Source organism: Mus pahari, chromosome 1, assembly GCF_900095145.1.
Source record: "Mus pahari chromosome 1, PAHARI_EIJ_v1.1, whole genome shotgun sequence".
NCBI lineage: Eukaryota > Metazoa > Chordata > Mammalia > Rodentia > Muridae > Mus > Mus pahari.
The window spans coordinates 93,715,166-93,722,854 of NC_034590.1; the positions used below are offsets into that span (position 1 = coordinate 93,715,166).

At 44.2% G+C, this 7,689-nt stretch overlaps 1 protein-coding gene across 1 annotated transcript in view; it reads left to right on the forward strand.

The window, feature by feature from the left end:
* Positions 1 to 7,689, forward strand: part of Hs3st4 (heparan sulfate-glucosamine 3-sulfotransferase 4) — a 420,165-nt gene that overhangs the window by 195,628 nt on the left and 216,848 nt on the right. The window lies entirely within an intron of this gene.

Below are 7,689 nucleotides of genomic sequence, written 5' to 3' on the forward strand. Positions count from 1 at the left end.
TGGAACTCACTTTGTAGACCAGGCTGGCCTCGAACTCAGAAATCTGCCTGCCTCTGCCTCCCGAGTGCTGGGATTAAAGGCGTGCACCACCACTCTTTCTAAGCAGAGGCAAATATTTAACCTTCTGCTTCTTATAGCTTTGCTCTTGGGGTCTCCACATGCTAAAGACCAGTGCTTTCTCTTGGAGAGACAGTGTTACACATTGTATTTGTATTAGAGACTTGTATGTCTCTGGGATCAAATGACCTAATAAAAGAAAGAAAATGTAGGGAAGGCTTATTTGGATCATGGTCTCAGAGGGCTCAGTGCTCATGATGGAAGTTAGGTTGAGTTGAGAGGGATGGGAGCACAAGGAAGCAGAGCATCGGGCTGAAACCTGCTGTAGATACAACCTTGCAAGCTCCATCCACAGAGACCTACTTCCAGCATCTGAGCTCTACCACCTAGAGGTCCCCCAGACTTCCATAGCATCCGGATGGGGAGCAGGTGTTCCATGCATGAGCCTGTGGGGACATCACAGATTCAAACCATCAAAGATTTTGTCTTTTGATCTAATTATGAATCGAGCCACTATAAACTCAGGAAGGCTAATAGTACATGTCATGGGTTCTGCCTTGCAGGGAGCTCAGAGTGCGTCCAAGACTAAGTGAACAGTGTCCACCTTTAGAAGTCATCTCAATGCCTTCCTTCTCAAGGCTGCACTTAGCTGTTTTTGTGAAAGGTTTCTGCAGTGTAGCATCCAGAAATTAGATGGCATAAGCTAGGGGATCTCAAAGCGTAGTGCCCTGGTCTAGTACCATCCTGAATGTCATTTCTAGTCTAGGAGAGGGGGTGAGTTAGAGGATGGGGCAGCAGGGGGTAGTATTGTTCTCATGTCAGTAAGTTTCAACTGCATTTTCTCTGGTGCTTTACTTTGTTGATAGAGGGTTGTCATGACAGTAAACCTCCTTGGACAGTAAGTATATAATGAGCTCATAGATTCTGTTCACTTTCTTGGTCCCCACTTGAGGGGTCAGAGGAGGTTCTTTGTATCTTTATCTCTGTAGTTGGATTCCTCACACTTATAGTATACTGAACTTGGCTTTGTCAGAGATCCCGACAGGGTCCAAGCACCACATTTCCCTGCTTCTTCTTCCTGACCTGGAGGATTTCTTCTTCTTGCAGATCAGTGAGAGTATTCTTCTATGCCTATTATTTAGCTCAGAATTTTGGTCTTTTAAAACTCAAAAGATACAGGCTCTCATAACTCAAAATGCCTTTTTACTCAAGTTTGAAGTTCTTGTGTGGAGTATCAAAAGCCTGTTTTGAACCTCAAAAGTCAAATCCTGATTCTTTTTTCTCTTTGGATCCCTATTGGAAAAAAAAAAAAAGAGAAGCTCCAACCCCTACATTGAGGACCAGAGATATAGAATACTCAAGCTACCGAGTGGACAAGAAATGCCTGGAACCAGTCCTGCCTTGCTTTCACAGTAATCAATACCAGACTTACTCCAGTAAGAGGCCACTCGGAATTCTCATTCTTTGTTGGTGACTAGGGCCAGGGATTAGATGATTTTTAGTGCACATGAATGTATCTCCTAGAATGTGTCTGAAGACAAATCAATAACAGTCTATTAACTGTTGCTCTGTGTTTCCCCAGAAAGAAACTGAGCATTTTCAGTATTTACTGTCCTTATTTTCCCAGCAGCCCAATGGAACACATAGTGTTCTTGTTATCGTTTTACAGGTAGAAATACTGAGAGTCAACCAGATTAGTCACTTAGTTAACTTGTGTTGGAGTTAGAAATTAAACTCAGTTCAAAGTCACATCCTTCAACCATTGTTGAAAAGGCAGGCCTGTGGAAACAACGTGGAAAGCAGACACACAGAGGGTAAAATGAAGGAGCCCAGTTCCATGGCTGTCACAAATACTACTCCCTTGACCAGCAATGTTCTTCTTGGCACCTTAAGGGGCTGCTTCTCTCAGGGTCTTTCTCTCAGAACAAAATATTTTGGGGCCATCAGGGACCACTGTAGCTAATACTAAATATGTTTTTACACAAAATCCCACAGATAAATGTTGCAAATCTTACTTTCCTTTTCAACTTTTCCTGAAGTTGTCTTTTCATTTAGTCACATCCTTATGTTTCCTTTTCCGGAACCCTTAAAGCCATTGGCTTTTGAAGTTGTGTCATTTGCAGGAGCTGATCCCTTGCTTCTACCCTGGTGTTTGGAACCAACACCCGATTCCCTTGACTATATGTGACTGGCTTTGGCTTCACGAGAAGGCACAGTCAGAAAAGTCAGAGGGCAAATGGCTATCTTGCCTATCTCCAAGCACATGTCAGAACAGACATGACATGCTTAACCTTACTGCTTTCCAACCTCGATGTGGAAAGCTTCCTGGGGAGGTTGGGCTCATTTCCATCCGTCCTGCTTCCTTAAATGAGGATCAGAAAGTGCCTTTAATGTGGAGCTTCATTTGGTTATCACAGGCAAAAAAAAGCCTTTGTCCTACATCACAGTTGAGATTCCGCAGGATGGAAACTTCCTCCACCTCACACTTCAGAAGAGCTAAGTGCAGCTGAAATGGTGGGGTTTCAGCTCTGCAGTTATCCAGGAATGAGGATATTTAGCCAGAAGAGAAGGCTCAGTTGATCCTTGGTTTCTGCAGTCCCAGGGAGCCTGGGATGTTGTCCTCTCTGAGGCAGAGGACATGGAGACCTTGAGGACTCCATGCTTCAGATGCTCATGGGATGTCAAGAAAGGAAGGGCTATTTCTTTTTCCTCCTTAAAACATTGTTTCTCTTTGTTTGACATTTCCTTTATAAAGTTGACATATGCTCATTATATGTAGTGATATGTTTTATAAAGACTTTTTTTGCATAAATACAGTTAGTTACTCTAGCCAGTTATTCCAGGTTCCCAACACAAATTTCTGCTGTATCACCTTCACAATTCTTGTCATTTCTAAGCACTGTCAGTTCTTAGGTTGCATAACATGTGCTCACCCTCTCTCACTGACACATATGTCTATCTGTATAAATATTTATTGATATTTTTGACTCGTGATCAAGTAAAAATTTCGTGTCATCCAAATAAAGGTCAGAGAAACAAACAGTGTTATTTTCTGTAAATAGGGGATTTTTCAGTCGGTATAAGAAGTAAAAAAAAAGAAAAGTTTGCTTTTCTTTAACATGAGAAATAAGCAGACTTTGGGCAAGAGAGAAGGGTAGCAGAAGTCTGACTTTCTCATGTATTTATAATAAAAGCTGATGGCTGACAGCATCACACTTGTTTATAGTGCACCATGGTCCCATTCAAGCCTACTGTCCTGCATCATCTTCCTTCCTGCTTCCCTAGACCTCCTTTCTCTTCCCAGCCTGCCCCCTTTCCTCCAGTGCCTCCTCTCCTTTCTTCTTTTCCACGTCTCCCTTCCCCTTCCCTTCCCCTCCATTTCCCTCCTTTTCCCTTCCCCTTACCTCATTCGCCATGCAGGCAAATAACAAAAGTGTAAGGAAAAGATTGGAGCCAGGAGTGCCTTCCTCATCTTGTATTTTCCTGTGCTCTGAACCTCTAAAGTCACCTTGCAAAACACTTGAAGGAATGATTACGTTTTTCCTGACCCTTGGGAATGGTGCCATTATCCAGGCTTGCAATTCCATCTGTAACAGCTGGCCAGGTTATCCCCAAGGCGGGCTTGATTATCTGTTTTGAGAGGAGGCTTTATCTTCTGAAGTAACCTCTCCCAAGCTTGCTTGCTCTCTCTGTCTCTCTGTGTCTCTGTGTCTCTGTGTCTCTGTCTCTCTCTCTCTCTCTCTCTCTCTCATGAGAAAACTCTGGAATACCAAAATCTGGATGGAGTAAGAAAGAAACTTATTTTGTAAAAACCTCAGAGTAGAATAGACATCTCATGCAGATGGAAACAGCATCTAAAAAGGCAGAAGGAGGAAGGCAGGATAGCATATTTTAGGGGACTCCAAGTGGTTCGTTCAGTTAGGTTAGCTTTGCATCAAATGCCATAAGGCAGGCAGAGAGGGTGAGACAAGAGGTGAGAGAGGAAGTAGGTGGGAGCCTGCGCATGCCCATGTTCTGCTTTGCTATTTATAGGTAAATCATATTTGGGTGGTAATGCCGTACCCTTCTGGGAAAAAAAAAATTCTATTTTTGCTGCCTGGCTACATTGATAAGATTTTGGGGTGAGTAGAAGGATTGTGAGAGCTTCTAGGATTTTTGTTTCACTTCATGGGATATCCAGGCTGAGAGGGGATGGCTTTCTAAGGATCACGAAGGGGAGTTTTTCAAAGGTTGGGTTACCTGGTGAAGAAGGTCTGCAGAGCGGACACATGTCACCGCAGCATAGCAGAGCTGCCCAGGGCTGGAGCTGACGATGCTTCTTGTTCCTTACACAACACCAGAAACGGGTCAAGAGTGATCACATGCAGTTCACTTAGAAGGTACAAGGACACCACCAGGGAGAACGGAGGTGATGCTGGAAAGGGAAGACAGCTGAAGAAGGCTAGTTCTATTTAAATGCCTGGCCAGTAGGTTATCTAACATTTCTCCTAACTAATGGCAAAAACCTGTCCATGGGGATATTTTATTGATTTTATTATCATTTAATTTAATATAATTATGCAACTACCTCTCCTCTCTCTATCTCATGTCTGCCCCCTCCCAAATTCACAGCCTCCTCTTTTTGAGCCATTGCTACATATGCATATAAATGAATCCTTGTCCGGGCTGTGGTGGCATATGCCTTTAATCCCAGCACCCGGGAGGCAGAGGCAGGTGGATTTCTGAGTTCAAGGCCAGCCTGGTCTACAAAGTGAGTTCCAGGACAGCCAGGGCTATACAGAGAAACCCTGTCTTGAAAAACCAAAACCAAAACAAAACAAAACAATAACAACAACAACCAAGCTAGAGGAAGTACCCAAGGAGCTGAAGGGGTCTGCAACCCTGTAGGTAGAACAACAATATGAACTACCCAGTACCCCCTGAGCTCGTGTCTCTAGCTGCATATGTAGCAGAAGATGGCCTAATCGACCATCATTGGGAAGAGAGGCCCCTTGGTCTTGCAAACTTTATGTGACCCAGCACAGGGGAATGCCAGGGCCAAGAAGTGGGTGTGGGTGGGTAGGGGAGCAGGGGCAGGGGGAGGGTATAGGGAACTTTCGGGATAGCATCTGAAATGTAAATAAAGAAAATATCTAATAAAAAAAACATAAAAAATAAATGAATCCACATACAAATATAATCCACTGAGTCCCTTCTAGTTGCCTGTATTTATGTTTCTAGGACTAATTGCCTAGCTTGGATAACCAATCAGAGAATGCATTTCTGGGGATGACTAATTCTCCCTCAGCAGTGTTAATTGCCTATAGTTCTTCATCTAGGGATGGAGCTCCACAAAACTCCCTCTATCTATGCTGGGATGTCAACTCTTATTAGAGTTGTTCAGGTCTTTCTCAGGCAGCCACATTGTTGAGATTTCATGAGTAGCATAGCTTCCTATTGTAGCTAGTAGGCACGATCGCACAATATTCCTGGACCTTTGGCACTTATGTTTTTTTCTGCTCCCTCTTAGCTAATGTTTCCTATGCCTTGGGTATAGGAGTTTCATGAGAGTATTTTAATTCCAAGGAAGTGCTGACCAGTCACAGGGATGGGAAGCAAGATTCTCCAGCTTGGGAAGCCTTCCTGTAAACACAGGGGCTCAGAGTGTTTTCAGTCAGAATGGTGAGCCTGGAAATGGAGAGTCTATTGATTCTGGGTAGAGCACTTAGATGGGGCACATACTGCCTTAGGTGTATTAGGTGTGTAAGAAGCACCTGTGCCCAGCACTTGCTGCATTAGGTATATGAGGAGCACCTATCGACGTAACTTCTGCAGTAAGTGAATGAGAGACTTCCACCCTTAGTACCTGCTGCAGTAGGTATGCCAGGAGTACCCGGCCCCAGCACCTGCAGCATCTGGCCTCAAATCTGTACATTTTGCTTTTAATGTGTCTGTTTCCCTTTTGTCATGTGAAATATACAATAGTATGCCTACATGTGTTTGTGCACTGGAATAATGGGTTTGGTTTTGGGATAGCTAGCACTGTGTGCTGTCTAGCTGCATCAGAATTATGGTAAGGAAACAATTGAAGAGATAAGTCCACTTCACACAAGACCAATAAAAGGGAAATTACTAAACCCAGGAGCTGAAAGTTTCCAGGGGAGTCACCAGGAAAAACTTGAGCCTGGAGCTGAGAAGATGTAAATCCTATTTTAGATTATCCCACTTGATGTTTTAAAAATCAAGTTTTTGAGATTTATTTTCATGTGTAAGAGTGTTTTTCCTTGCATATGTCTGTGAATCAAATTTGTGGAGTACCTGTGGAGGCCAGAAGAGGACATTAAATCCTGGGCACTGGCGTTAGGATAGTTGTGAGCCACTGTAGGGTGCTGGGAACTGAACCTGCGACCTCTGCAGGATCAGCCATTGCTCTTAACTTCTGAATGCCCCTCTTGATCTTTTGTCACTCTTTCCCTCTTGATTCCATTTTCTTTCTACTTTTAGAAGATGGTGCCAGGAGTCTTGGGTTTGCAGCCTGTCTTTTTGTCTGTCCTTACTTTAACAAAGAGATACAGTGTTGGGAATGTAGCTCTGGGATAGAACATGTGCCTAAAATGTGTGAGACCCTAGGTTTGATTCTGAGAATAGAAGGAAAGGAAAGGAAAGGAAGGGAAAGGAAAGGAAAGAAAAGAAAAGGAAAGGAAAGGAAAGGAAAGGAAAGGAAAGGAAAGGAAAGGAAAGGAAAGGAAAGGAAAGGAAAAAGGAGAAAATGGCAATAAAACAAATGAATTAAACAAACAAACAAACATCCCACCAAACTAACCACAGTGCATCCCAGATTGGATTAAATCCCCTGTGATTTCCCTTCCTGGCACATCCTTGGTGCTCTTACTTACTCTGGAGTCTTTCTTTGCTAATTGGACAGGCTGAAGTCACAAGTAGGTGGGCTAAGTTTCAGCTAAACCATAGACTGAAAGGTAGAAGAGAAGAGAAGGTGGGTGGTGTGGATGGGTAAACCAACTGTGAAGAGGCCAAGCAACAGTTGATGTTTAAGTTTGAAACAGACTAAAAGACAAATGGACCAGTGGATACCCAACATCATACTCTCAGGATTGGGAACTCAAACCTACATCAGGGACTTCTTATGAAACCAGGATCTGACCTAGAATCCCAGTCTTGGTGCTGTCCTTTCCCGACTCCCTCCTTCCTCAGGCTGACACCAGCTGACAGATGAAGGTCTCTAGGTGTCTGTCAAGAACCTGGATTGCCACTGAGCGCTGGAACCTGTAGCCACAGGCTTCATTGGCAGTATTTAACACGGAGCTGCTTTCAATCCTTGTCTGACCCCACTTCATTCTGCACCACAGCAGGAGAAATTGGATGCTGAATCCATTCCCTCAGTGGGCAGTGCTCTGTGGCAGGCAGCTGCCCTTTTGGAGATGCTTTGGCCAGATTACAATGGGATCTTTCCTCACTTGCTCCTATGGATACTCCCTCTCCCTCCTCTTCTCCCTCCCCCTTCCCATCTTCCTCCCCCTCTCCTTTCTTTCTCCCTCCCCCTCTCCCTCCCTTCTCTCTCCCCTTCTCTGTCCCCCTCTCCTTCCCTGTTCCCATCTCCCTCCCCTTCTCCCTCCCCCTTCCCCTCTCTCTCTG